The sequence below is a fragment of the Crocodylus siamensis genome, unplaced genomic scaffold, assembly GCF_052110815.1.
Source record: "Crocodylus siamensis isolate JL-2025a unplaced genomic scaffold, ASM5211081v1 HiC_scaffold_528, whole genome shotgun sequence".
In the NCBI taxonomy this organism is placed as follows: Eukaryota; Metazoa; Chordata; order Crocodylia; family Crocodylidae; genus Crocodylus; species Crocodylus siamensis.
In genome coordinates this window covers 1-13,286 of record NW_028324936.1, presented here as the reverse complement: position 1 = coordinate 13,286, position 13,286 = coordinate 1, and the positions used below count along the sequence as shown (strand labels likewise).

The following is a 13,286-nucleotide window of genomic DNA, read 5'->3' as shown; positions in this document are numbered from 1 at the left end:
TACGTCTAGTATGGGTGCCCAGCTGTTCATACTGAGAATGGAGCTGGAAGATGAAATCTAGTTTACTGCGGAGGTTTGTGGCACAGAACAAGTGATAAAATGTTTATAGAATCACAGAATCAGTGAGTCGGGAGGGACCGAGACAGATCATCTAGTCCGACCCCCCGCCATGGGCAGGAAGGAGCACTGGGAGTGGGAGGGGTCATACGACCCCAGCCAGGTGCCTGTCCAGTCTGCTCTTGAAGATCTCCAGGGAAGGGGAGAGCACCACCTCTCTGGGGAGCCTATTCCAGGCTCTGGCCACCCTGAAAGTGAAGTAGTTCCTCCTAATATCTAACCTAAACCTCTCGTCCCTCAGCGTGTGGCCATTGTTCCTGGTGAATCCAAGGGGGACCCTGGTGAACAGACTTTCCCCGAGTCCCTGCTGCTGGCCCCTGATAAGGTTGTAGGCAGCCACGAGATCTCATAGGGCTGGCCACAGAGGCCCTCAACCATATGAGTGGCCTCCTCTGGACCTTCTCCAGGTTCTCCACGTCCCCCTTGAAGTTCAGCACCCAGAACTGGACACAGGACTGCAGCTGTGGTCAGACCAGCCGCTCTCTTCATCTCTCAGGAGCCCTGCCCCACGGGGACTACAGGGCAGCCTGTCAGGAGTAAGGACCTGGCAAAAGGCTGGGTCCCCCTCTCTTGCCCAGGTTGGGCTGCAGGAGCCCTTCACAGGTGCTGTCCCACTACCAGTCAGCAAGGGAGCTTTGACCTGCTCTGTTTCCAGCCTGGGCCGGTTCACCCCTCCTTAGGCAACCTGGAGCCCCCGAGCTCCCCCAGAGGCCCCATGTTGGTGCAGACCCCAGTGTGGACACCTGCTCAACACAGCTCCCTGCAGCCTCAAACTCCTGGGCTCAAGGGATCCACCAGCCTCAGCTTCCCAGACACTTGGACTACAGGCACAAGCCACTGCACCCAGCTGCCCTCCCAGCCTCCCAACAACACCATTCTCCTTTACTGCCCGATTCACTAGGCATGTGTAAAAGGCCTCCTTTGGCATCTGCTTGCTGCCTCAAGTCATCCACAACACAGCAAGGAAACCAGCACAAGTGGTGACAATCTCCTAGGGCATAAAAAGCAGCTGTTGACCCCAGTGTGATTTGAACACACAACCTTCTGATCTGGAGTCAGACATGCTGCCATTGCACCATGGGGCCACATGCTGTTGACACAGAACAGTGTGCAGTTGGCTCTGCCTATTGCTTCATCGCATTGGCGACTCATATTCATCCTGCCCTTGTCCTTGTTGAACCGCATCCTATTCAGATCCACCTGCTTCTCAATCCTATCCACGTCTGCCTGGATGCGGTCCGTTCCTTCCAGTGTATTCACTTTACCCCACAGCTTGGTGTCATCAGCAAACTTGGACAGGGTGCTCTCCACACCCTCGTTCCGGTCGCTAATGAAGATGTTGAACAGCACCGGCCCAAGGACCGAGCCCTGGGGGACTCCACTGCCCGCACCCACCCAGGTCGACATCGACCCATCCACCACCCCCATCTGGGTGCGCCCCTGGAGCCAGTTTGCCACCCATGTGACCGTGCATTCGTTAATACCGCAGCCCCTCAGCTTGCCCAGCAGAATTGGGTGGGACGCTGTGTCGAAGCCTTCTGGAAGTCCAAGAAGACGACATCGACTTCCTCCTTCCCATCTAAGCTCTTTGTTACCTGGTCATAGAAAGAGACCAGGTTAGTCAGGCAGGATCAGCCTGGCACAAACCCATGCTGGTTACCCCTCAACATCACTTCCCCTGCAGGGCTCTCACAAATGTGGCCCTTGATAATTTTTTCAAAGACCTTCCCCAGGATAGAAGTGAGGCTGACTGGCCTGTAGTTGCCAAGTTCTTCCTTCCTCCCCTTCTTGAAAATAGGGACATTGGCCCTTTTCCAGTCCTCAGGGACTTGGCCCGAGCACCAAGAGTCCTCAAACAGCCGTGCCAATGGCTCCGCAATGCCACCAGCCAATTCCCTCAGCACCCGCGGATGAAGGTCATCCGGGCCTGCCAACTTGTACACATCCAAGCCCTCCAGGTAATCCTTATCTGAACTAACAGTCGGGGGACTCGCATCCTTCCCGGGCCTCTCTACGCTGTCACCCGAGAGCACCCCGTTGTCAGCAGACAGGAACACGGAGGCAAAGAGCTTGTTGCAGAGTTCTGCCTTCTCTTGTGCATCTGGCACAATCTGCCCTGCCTGCCCCGTAGGGGTCCAGTGTTACCCCGAGACTTCTTCTTACTACCTATATACTTGAAGAAGGACTTTTTGTTATCTTTAATCCCAGAAGCTAATCTAAGATCCAGTGCTGCTTTTGCCTTTCTCACCAATTCCCGAAAAGCTTGGGTCAGGGAGGTGTACTCCTCCTCTGTCCCTGCCCCCTGCTTCCACCGCCAGTATGCTTTTTTCTTTGCCCTCAGGCCAGCCTGGATATCCACGCTCAGCCAGGAAGTTTTCTTGGACCCTGTTCCCACCTTCCTTCGCAGAGGAATTGCGTCCTGCTGCGCCCCAAGGAAAGCCTCCTTGAGGAAGGACCGCCTTTCCTGGACCCCCGTACTAGCTACCCCCATCGAAGTTGGCTTTCCTAAAGTCAAGCATTTGCGCCGTGCTAGTTACCCTCCCCACCTTCCTCTGAAGAGCAAACTGGATCATTTCATGATCACTGTCCCCTAGCCTCCCTTGTACTAGCACCTCCCTCACTAGGTCGTCCCCAGAGGCTAACACCAGATCCAGTATGGCAGTTCCCTAGTGGGGACAAGTACATCCTGCACTAGGAGTAGGTCCTGGACACACGTCAAGAGCCTTCATGAGTGGGTAGACCTGGCCGACTGCTCCTCCCGGTGATGTCAGGGTAATTCATATCCCCCATGACCACAACATCCTTTGCAGGCACGGCCTCCCCCAGCCGCCTGGAGACTTCCAGATCCAGCTCTTCCTCCTGATGTGGTGGCCTGTAGTCACCCCTACCACCAGATCCCTCTCCCCCCACCCTCCTTACAGTCTGACCCACAGGTTTTCAGTTAAGACTTCCTCTGGTCCCATTTGGGAGGTAAAACGCACCCACCCATCATAGGGCTTGAACCCACAACTTTGAGATTAGGAGTCTTATACTCCACCAACTGAACTAGCCACACAGAGAAAGCCTGGGTGCATGCTAGGGGGACCTCGGGGCACAAAGGTGGGGTGCTGTTGTTGGAAAACACTCTCCCTGCCCTGGCCACCAATCCGAACCTCGTATAAGCACAACTTTTCTGCCAGTCAGCAAAGCATTCTCGGCTCAGTCACAGGCATTGTCTTACCCCCGGGCGATTAGTGCCTCCTGGCTCTGGGGGACCACCAGTGGCCTATCTCCAGGGTGGGGTCTGCCAGCAGCTGACCACTGATGAGGGTGGGGGCCCCAGTGGCCAATCGACAACTGGAAGTGCTGGCAGAGTTTCCTTGGGTGTCCCAATGATCACGGGGGGGGCACTGGCCAGAGGTTTCTTTTAGCACTCCCTTTCTGGCCGGTGAGGGCCAATTTCGGGGGTGGGGGGCACATGCCCACCCCCATGCCCCATCTACAAGTCTCTTATGGTCTTATCAGCTTAGCCTATTTGCATGTCAATTCCTGTTTCCTGCATCCCCGGTTACTCCAGGTGTGCCTAGATTGTGTAGGTGCTCCTCATATTACAGCATTTAACACCCCCCCCCCCCCCCGTTTTAAAACTCTTTTTCTTTCTATTTTACCCTTTGGATCTTTCTTGCCTCACCTCCCCACCTTTTTGACAGCGCTGGCCCTGCATGGCCATGCACGCTTTGCCAATCCTCAGCACTGCCTGGGGCTGCCCAAGGGTTGTCGCACCCCAGGGGATTCATGCCTCGTCTGTCATCCCTGCTTGGATGCTAGTTTCAGGGTGCTCCTAATGCTCCCCCATTCAGTTCCTGAAGTGGCATAAGAGCCACCCTTAACACTGAGCCCCAAGGAGTCTTCTTCTACTCCTTCTCCCACTCCCCTCTAGCATGCTGTTACTGCTTCTGGTTTCCCAGGAATGGTTAAAGGACTTACCTTTCCTCCTGTTTCACAAATAAATTGCAATTGCTGATAGTATACAAATATACACCTAAGAAAAGGAGAAAGATTCTTCACCTTTAATGATTTATTTACTATAATGTAATCTTTAATGATTTTTTTCCCTTTGTGTTTATACTTGGGTGCTGTAGGGTAGCTTGGCAACTCTTTGAAAGATAAAACCTATATTTCAGCTAGAAGCTTCTGTAAGTTCTGCGTTAAAATCTTGCCGCAGTTAGGATGTTCTGTTTGGATTAATGCGAAAGTTACAGTGAACGTAGGGAAAGGCTGGAAAATGCAGTGGAATGAGCACTTGGAAGAGGGGAGGGGGCAAGATCCCGACATGCACCGTGTTAAGGGCTTTTGGCAGAAGGATATGAAGCGAAGAAAGAGCTCTTTTGAGCATGTGGCCCCGCGATGCAATGGTAGCATGTCTGACTCTTGGTCAAACCACACTGAGGTCAACTGCACCCTTCTGAGTGGATTCTGTCCCTGGCAGATTCTTGCCATGTGTGGTGGTCTGTTTGTAAGGAGGCCTTTTTTTTTCCAAAATGCCCAGAATGAAAAACAAGAGCAAGAGGAAGGATGTGGAGGAGGAGATGATGGGCAGACAAATGCTGTACCCATGTGATGCAACGGAAGCTGTTGTGATTTCATGTGGAAAAGTTGTGTATTCAGATCCCACCAGGGTCATTACCTTGTTCTTTTTCTTTGGGACCACTGGTTGCTAAGTGCTTCCACCCTGAGTGCGTGAGGTGAGTGCTGCTACAGCCTCTACTCTTGCGTCATTCACATGCTCTTGCACTTTGCTTGTGCTGCAGCACTGGCACTTTGTCCTTCCTTTTCCTAAACTGCCCTTGACTCACAAGGTGTCCTTCAAGGACTTGCTTTTGTGTTCTTCCTGTTGCTAACCTGAAAAAAGCTCCTTCTGTGGAAGCAGCTCTTCTCTGAAACCTGATGGATGATTGTGGCCCAGGCAGGGAAGCAGAAGCCCCCTGGCACCCCTGAATTACATGGAGATGCTTGGATCTCATCAGGCCAGCAAGGAATATAAGGGAACAGGCAGTCCTGAAGAATGGACCAACACGCAGCATTGGTAAGCAGAACCCCCCAACCCCCGCGCCAAAACAGTCCAGTGTTTCCTTCTCTCATCCAAAGCTAGGAGAACTGAAGGGAGAAAAGCTTCTCTTGTGATCCCTTTTTAGGATGGCCTTAGCTGGGGATTGTGTGTGCTCAAGTACTGCTGGACTTCTTTTGCTTGGTCTCTGGTTGGCGCTGTCCTTTCTGCTTCCCCTAGGACCAGATCGGGCCACCTCCCATGCCCCGTCATTGGATCCAGACCCCTTGTCTTAAGTTTCGCTCCAAGGAACCTGTGGAACCAACTGGGGGTCTCTGGTCACACCACCATGGGGTGCTGGCCACTCTTGAAATGGTTGGTCTGCATCAGCAGGGTTCAAATAATGCCTGTTTCTGCCTGTTGGAGCCAAGTGAGGAGGCCAAACACGTTATTTAAGGGTCAGGCCACCTGGTCCTGGGGCTCACTTCCTCCGGCAGACAAACTGGAACAAACTCAAGCAGGGACCTCAGGCTGCTGTCTGCATGAAGCAATGAGTATGCTTGCTGACTAGCTAGAAAGGTAGAGCTAAGCAGTTTACACGTGGATCAAAAGGGTTACCGAAGGCAAAATTTAATGAAAGGTTCAAAATATTCTGCGTTGCCCAAAGTGCTTCCTCTGAAACCCCTTGGTTCCCCGCCCCTCCCCGTCCTGCATCCTCCCTCTCTCTGGTCCATACAGCTGGCCCTTACAGCACGCCTGGCTGGGAATGCGTGAGGGGAGAGACGGGCCTTTTCGCTCTTAGCAGAGCTTGGCTGATTATTAACGGGTTCTGTCCTACCTGAAACCATCCTGGCTGGCTCCCGGCTCTAAGGAGCACCCAGAAATACTACCCCAGGCTTGAAGGTGTGCTCCAGGAAGGGGGATCAGCTGGACACAGGCACTCCAGGAGAGACACCTGAAGCATGGTTTTGGTCGGGAACAGTAGGCGCATCGCTCAGCACAGTAGCATCCCGTCCTGTCCTGCCACATCCCACACCCAGCCTTCTGCCCGCCTGGCATACACCTGCGACGCTCTTCCAAGCCCTTGCTGGGAGTTGTCCTAGATGAGATGAATGTTGGAAGGCACTCTCGCTCCTGGCCTGTGCAGCAGCCAGGAAGGGCTGGGAGCTGCTTCCCTTTAGACCTGCCGTGCTGGAGCTATTCAGGGAAAAACGCCTCCTTTGGCATCTGCTTGCTGCCTCAAGACAAGGGGACCTGTAGGCTTAATCCCAATGGAAGCCAATCACTTCTTTTGACCCCTGCATTCTGGAGCCAGGTACAACACAGAGCTCCCCCTTGAGCTTCAAGCCTGAATGGGACCAGGCCCCAGGGCACACACAGGATGCTGGGCTGCAGTCAGCAGGGGGGAAAGGCCACAGAGATGCAGGGATTCTTGCTGGTCATGGGAACAAAGCCCCCCTCCAGGGCACCCTCAAGGCGGCAGAAGCGGCCGTAGCAAGGAAAGTTCTCCAAGGAGGGGTCTAGGGTCATGGCTACAGGGTCACCGGCATGTTTTTGGGCTCTTCTGAGTCCTACAATCAAGCAGCACAGAGGGAGAGCTCAGAATTCACAAGCAGAGTGACCGCAGCTGGATCCAGTGCAGACGCTGGGACAAAGCCTGCTGTCCGCACCTGGCTAAAGTGGTGAAAGTGCTGAGGAATTTGGGCCAGAAAGGAGTGAGGCCTGCAGTGTTTGGCCTCATGTGTCTGCAGCAGCAAATGGAGAACTGAAACATTTTGGAGGGGAGGGACAGGCCTTTGCGCTCTTAGCAGAGCTTGCCTGATAATGAACAGATCCTGCCCTACCTGAGTGGCTCCAGGCTATAAGGGGCCCCCACAAGTACTACTAGTGGGCAAAACACCGCCGAGGTCTGCGTGCCCCGAGCTGCACAGAGCTGTAACAGAGACCGGAGCCTGGGTGGTGGCAGCAGTAACCCCAGGCTTGCAGGTGTGCACCAGGAAGGGGGATCAGCTGGACACAGACACTCCAGGGCAGAAACCCGAGGCGTGGTTTTAGGCGGCCACAGCGAGGCAGGTGGCTCAGCACAGTAGCACCCTGTACTTTCCCCACACCTCCCCCACCCTGCCTTCTGCCCACCAGCGGTACAGTTGTGCTCTTCGAACCCACTGCTGGGTGCTGCCACCGAGCAGGTAAATGTCGCACGGCACTCTCAACCTGTACATCCGGCCAGGAAGGGCTGGGACCTGCTTCCCTTTGGAACCGGGGTCCTGGAGCTGTTCTGGGGAAAAGGCCGCCTTTGGCACCTGCTGGCTGCCTCAAGCCATCCGCAACACAGCAAGGAAACCAGCACAAGTGGTGCCACTCTCCTAGGACATAAGTGGAAGCTGCTGACCCCAGTGTGATTTGAACACACAACCATCTGATCTGGAGTCAGACATGCTGCCATTGCACCATGGGGCCATGGGCTTCGCTGGCCTCGCTTCCCTCTTCACAACTGACTGGAAGAAGGCCTTCCTCCTGGTGCACAGAGGGATTTTGCCCCCCGCCCTATTCCAAGCGCCCAGCCCACTGCGTTCCCCAGACTATTCCTACACTTCCTGTCACTTGCATCGAAATCCAAAAGGAACAACCGAACCTCAGCATGGTGTTAACACAGCACTTAAGCGTCTGGCTGAAATATCAGCTTGTGTGTGTGTGGTGGGTTCCTTCTCCCAAGGCGCAGCACCCTGCATTTGTCGACGTTGAACCCCATCCTAGTCTCGTCTGCCCACTTTTGTAGTCTGTCTAAATCTCGTTGCAGCCTCTCTCTCCCTTCAAGTGTGTCCACCTCCCCCCACATCTTAGCGTCGTCAGCAAACTTGGACAGCGTGCTTTCCGCCCCCTCGTCCAAGTCGCTGAGGGAGATCCCTGGGGGACCCCACTGCTCGCATCTCCCTTGTTTTGTGCCCTGCAGTAAAATCCTGCCTGCACAGTGCGAGGGGTTGAACTCTTGGTGACCTATTGTAGTCTCTGAGCAGGCTTAATTAGCTGATGCATATTTCCCTCTCCGCCCTGCATACTTAAGTAGTTAATTATACTATACCTGCACAGTGCGAGGCTGCACAAGCACTTCCCACAGGCCTGAGCCATAGAGCAGGTGACAAGGGTTACCATATCTTCAAGATCAAAATAGAGGGCACCTGTCAGGTGGGAAGTCAAGGGGGTGGGAAGGGGAAGAGAGGGTGAATGGGTATATAACGTAAGGATGGCAGCGATATGCCCGTGCCCTGCTCCTGCACCTCACTCCTAAGCTACAGCTTCCCCTCCCCACCCCCAGCCCTTCTGCTGCCTGTCACTCTCCACCACACTTACACCACCCCTCACCGCCGATCTGCAGCCCCCTGCCCCCCAGCCCTGCTGAAACCCCTCCTTTCCGACCCACAGCCCTTGCCTCCACAAGCCCTGCTGCCCACACAGCTCGCACCCCCATATCACACGCTCTCTCTGTCTCCCTGTGTCTTTTTCTCCCCTCCCTGCGAGCAGCTTGCCGGGGACCCCCACGCACAGAGCACGTGATGCCTCCACAGACAATCACCTTGCTGTGCTGCTCCCAGGCCCAAGGTGGAAGTGCTCGGGAATGTAACTGTCTTATAGTTTTTAGCAAAGACTTTATATTATTTTCTCTTTTTTTGTGTGTGTGTAACTGCCGCGCGGCACTCTCACATTTATGTAACCTTGAAGTAGACTGTTAATCAAAATGAACGCTTTGTCCTTCTCTCCACTGGCATTAAGCTACACATGCACATTCTGTAAATTTCATTTCTTATCTAAAAGTGTCATTTCTACAGAAATGAAACTTATGTAGAAAATCTGCCTAGCAATAATTATGTAAAAGAAAATTATCCTATCTGTATACTATAGTTAGTGTCATAGAGGCAGTCCAACAAACATTTATAAAAGAGGCAAAAAGCAGGAAGCAGCAGAGACGACAACTGGAAAACTCTGTGGGCCTGATCACCCCGCAGACCGGTTCTCAGCCTCCCCGCCTGGGCGTATCCCAGCGAAGATAAAGGCCTCAGAAATCCGACAACAGACAACGATTCACTGTGTTACAGTATTGCTTTGTGTTTCCCAATTATGAGCCGTTGACCAGTTCTGGGACTTAAGGAGCCGGCAGCCGCACCTAGCTTTGGACTTGTTCCACTGTTGGAACGCAAGGGCTGGCTCTGGGACCTCGTGAACCAACGGACACCCTATAGACTATCCCATTCATGAGCTGTTGACCAGTTCTGGGACTACGGAGTCGGCAGCTGCTGGCTCTGGAACCCCGTGAACCAACAGACCCCTTTAGTATCCGGCATACTGTAACTGAAGAAACATCGGAGACTCCGCTTCTCGACTGCCTCTCATCGTAGCTTAGACAGCATACCTACGCTCGCTATACTTGTATTTACTGCAACTTCGTTCCAACCGGCCTCCCCTCTTACTTGTAAGAGGGTGAGGCCAGGTGAGTGAATAAATCTTTTTATTTTACTCTATATCTGCTCCGTAATAACTTTTATAACTAACATTCCATCTCGATGAGCCGTTGACCAGTTCTGGGACTTAAGGAGCCGGCAGCCGCACCTAGCTTTGGACTTGTTCCACTGTTGGAACGCAAGGGCTGGCTCTGGGACCTCGTGAACCAACGGACACCCTATAGATTAAGAGACACTAACTACTTACTCTAAGTCGTCTACTTGTGCCAACTCGGCGAACCTTGAGGGCGGCTAAGAGCTACCTCAATTCCGCCCCACAAGCCGCGCGCTCGCACAACTCCGCAAAGCCCGCGGCTCCCCTAAGCGGTGCCGGAGCCGCTAGCCCGGCATTTCGCCACAGGGAAAAGCAGAGACAGGGCAAAAACCCAGACATTTGCTCTGATTTTCAAAACCCACCCGGACAGGAGGAAAGGAGCCTAAAAAAGAGGACATGTCCTGGACAATCGGGAAGTTTGGTAACCCTATCTTAACCCTGGCACTGAAGGAGAACTGTAGGGACAGGGGACCATCTGCTCTCCTGGGTGTGGGGCTGAGGGGCAGAATGGAAAGGGTGCTCTGGGGTGCGATCCACATGAATGATGTGTTTCAAGCTGGTAGTTTATGCACACGTGTGTGGCTGGGGGTGGTACTGTGGCATGCACATGTGCCTTTCTGTGTGTGCTTGAGTAATGTTGGTCAGAGCTTGTGCAGAGCATGCATATGTGTTGGGAAAAGTGTATGGGCGGGGGCTGTGTGTGTGCGCGTGCGTGCGTGTGTTTCCATGCTGGTGGCTGGCATGTGTGTGCACACCACGGGGGGGCATGTCCCCAGCAGGCACCCACTGCTCCTTAAACGGACTCCCTTGTCCCTCACTCCCACCACAGGTCCACCCTCAGATGGTGCAGGTTAGGCAGTGGCTTCCCAAGATGGAAGTGCAGGGAAGGATAGGTTTGCTGCCTGGCCATGACCACAGGGCAGGCATGGGCCGAGTTGAGGGAGTGGGGCGCCAGGTGGGGCCTTGGCAAGGCTCCCTGCCCTACGGGAACCCAGGGGAAGAGAGAGCTCACACCCTCTGGGCCCAGGGGTGGGCACTTCCAGCGCGGTGATGGTCTCCGCTCAACTGATCCATCCTGGGGCCTTAGCGGGGTGCACCAGACCTGGAGTCATCCCGCTGCTGCTGGGGGGCGTTGACGTGAACCACACCAGTGTTAGAAATGGAATATTGTTAGAAATGGAGTATTGTTAGAAATGCACAGCTCGCATCTTGCACCCGATAAGAAAGAAACACTGCCAAGGACTTTTTTCCTTTCCCAGCCTTCCTGATGCTAAATCGCAGACTCTCCCCCAGCTTCTCCCTAGCCTTTCTCATACAGATTACAGAAGCTGGAAGTCAACTGACTGTGTCCTTGAAAAGCAGGCGGGGGTTGAACTCTTGGTGACCGATTGTAGTCTCTGAGCAGGCTTAATTAGCTGATGCATATTTCCCTCTCCGCCCTGCATACTTAAGTAGTTAATTATACTATACATGCGATGTATGTAGTGCTGTAACCACATGTATGCTTGTATGAAACGGAAGTGAGCTGTAAGAGTTCCTGTTTCTGCACACGTGCCCAGGAGGGAGGAGATAAATACAGCCTGCAAAATTCCTTGGTGGGTTCAGAGTAATCTGAGTTCTTGACTCTGCTCTGACCCTATTTGCAAATACACCTTTTGTGCCATCTAATGAGTGTGTGTCTGTGATTTTGGTGGCCTCCAGAGAAACGAACCGCTTTATGCTTCACCAGGGTGACAAAAACCAGCCCAGGCTCCTCTGTGGCCCCTTGTAACCGGCCAATGACAGGGCCACCTACAGCATGGCTGAGACGAGCCCGAGCCATCCATCCTGGGAGGGAGAATTTGAGCAACGGCGCTTCTGCAAGTCATCCAATTAAGGTGATGACGACTCCTCCTTGGACTGAGCCTCTTCCTCCTCTGGGGTCTCCTGGTCTCAGTGTGGCAGAGGTCTCAGCCTTGCACGGGGAGTGTGTGTGTGGGTGGGGGGCGGGCAGGGGTGTCTTGAACCCCATATCACTGAAAGGAGTGGATTAAATAGTCCTTACCAGGCGCGCATGGCAACTGCCTGAGCAGGAGCATGAAGGCAAGAAGAAATGCTTGAAGGATGCCTTCCAGTCCTGGCCCTTTCCTTTGGGACCTGTGAGAGCCACGGGCGAGCACAACAAGCGCCAGAGGCAGGAGTGCGATGCCCAGGACAGACTGGGGGGACCAGTGTCTCAGGCGTGCACCCGCACCTTTTCATGACGTGCTCTCCGCTCCCAGGTGGAAGAGTGCTGGTGGACCTGCTCCTGCCCTGTAGCCCCTGAGGTAGCACCATCATCTCTTGCAGCCACGCATGGGAGCCCTGGGCTTCCCCCTGGGGTGCTCCCCCCCCACTTCCTGCAGGACCCTTTCTCAAGCTGCGCCTGGTGACCCGCCGCCACCCCAGCTTTAGGGCTCCCTCTCTTCGTCTCTCAGGAGCCCTGCCCCATGGGGACTACAGGGCAGCTTGTCAGGAGTAAGGACCTGGCAAAAGGCTGGGTCCCCCTCTCTTGCCCAGGTTGGGCTGCAGGAGCCCTTCACAGGTGCTGTCCCACTACCAGTCAGCAAGGGAGCTTTGACCTGCTCTGTTTCCAGCCTGGGCCGGTTCACCCCTCCTTAGGCAACCTGGAGTCCCCAAGCTCCCCCAGAGGCCCCATGCTGGTGCAGACCCCAGTGTGGACACCTGCTCAACACAGCTCCCTGCAGCCTCAAACTCCTGGGCTCAAGGGATCCACCAGCCTCAGCTTCCCAGACACTTGGACTACAGGTACAAGCCACTGCACCCAGCTGCCCTCCCGGCCTCCCAACAACACCATTCTCCTTTACTGCCCTATTCACTAGGCACATGTAAACTTTTCATCAGTACTAAGAGGTTCCAGGCCCAGTTTTTGGATTAAACGTTAACTTCCTCAATCTAGCTCTAGCTCCAGCATCATCAGAGAAACATGGGAAATACCTTTTTCACCATAAACAAGTTTACCCACTTAGAAACAACAGTGCAATCAAAGAAGGCTGATTGCAGGGGGAAAGGTGCACAATATACAACCTTAAGGAAAACACTGGCCAGGGTCCACTTCCTACAAAACAAAAAAGCCCCAACAGTCCAGTGGTTCCTTCTCTCATCCAAAGCTGTGAAAAATGAAGTAAGGAAGACTTCTTTTGTGAGCCCTTCTTTCAGATTCTCGTAACTTGGGAAAGTAAGACAAGGGGACCTGTAGGCTTAATCCTGGAAGCCAATCACTCTTTTGACCCCTGCATTCTGGAGCCAGGTACAACACAGAGCTCCCCCTTGAGCTTCCCTGAATGGGACCAGGCCCCAGGGCACACACAGGATGCTGGGCTGCAGTCAGCAGGGGGGAAAGGCCACAGAGATGCAGGGATTCTTGCTGGTCATGGGAACAAAGCCCCCCTCCAGGGCACCCTCAAGGCGGCAGAAGCGGCCGTAGCAAGGAAAGTTCTCCAAGGAGGGGTCTAGGGTCATGGCTACAGGGTCACCGGCATGTTTTTGGGCTCTTCTGAGTCCTACAATCAAGCAGCACAGAGGGAGAGCTCAGAATTCACAAGCAGAGTGA

At 54.0% G+C, this 13,286-nt stretch overlaps 4 non-coding genes across 4 annotated transcripts; all 4 read right to left on the bottom strand.

Annotated features, from left to right (window-relative positions):
* Positions 1-666: 666 nt before the first annotated feature.
* LOC149851679 (signal recognition particle RNA) lies at positions 667-965 on the bottom strand. The gene has a single exon (XR_016439584.1).
* A 165-nt stretch (positions 966-1,130) lies between these two features.
* Positions 1,131-1,202, bottom strand: TRNAW-CCA (transfer RNA tryptophan (anticodon CCA)). The gene has a single exon. It is a non-coding gene; the product is annotated as a tRNA-Trp (tRNA).
* A 6,329-nt stretch (positions 1,203-7,531) lies between these two features.
* On the bottom strand, positions 7,532-7,603 carry TRNAW-CCA (transfer RNA tryptophan (anticodon CCA)). Its single transcript has one exon. It is a non-coding gene; the product is annotated as a tRNA-Trp (tRNA).
* A 4,600-nt stretch (positions 7,604-12,203) lies between these two features.
* Positions 12,204-12,502, bottom strand: LOC149851676 (signal recognition particle RNA). The gene has a single exon (XR_016439585.1).
* Positions 12,503-13,286: the final 784 nt, after the last annotated feature.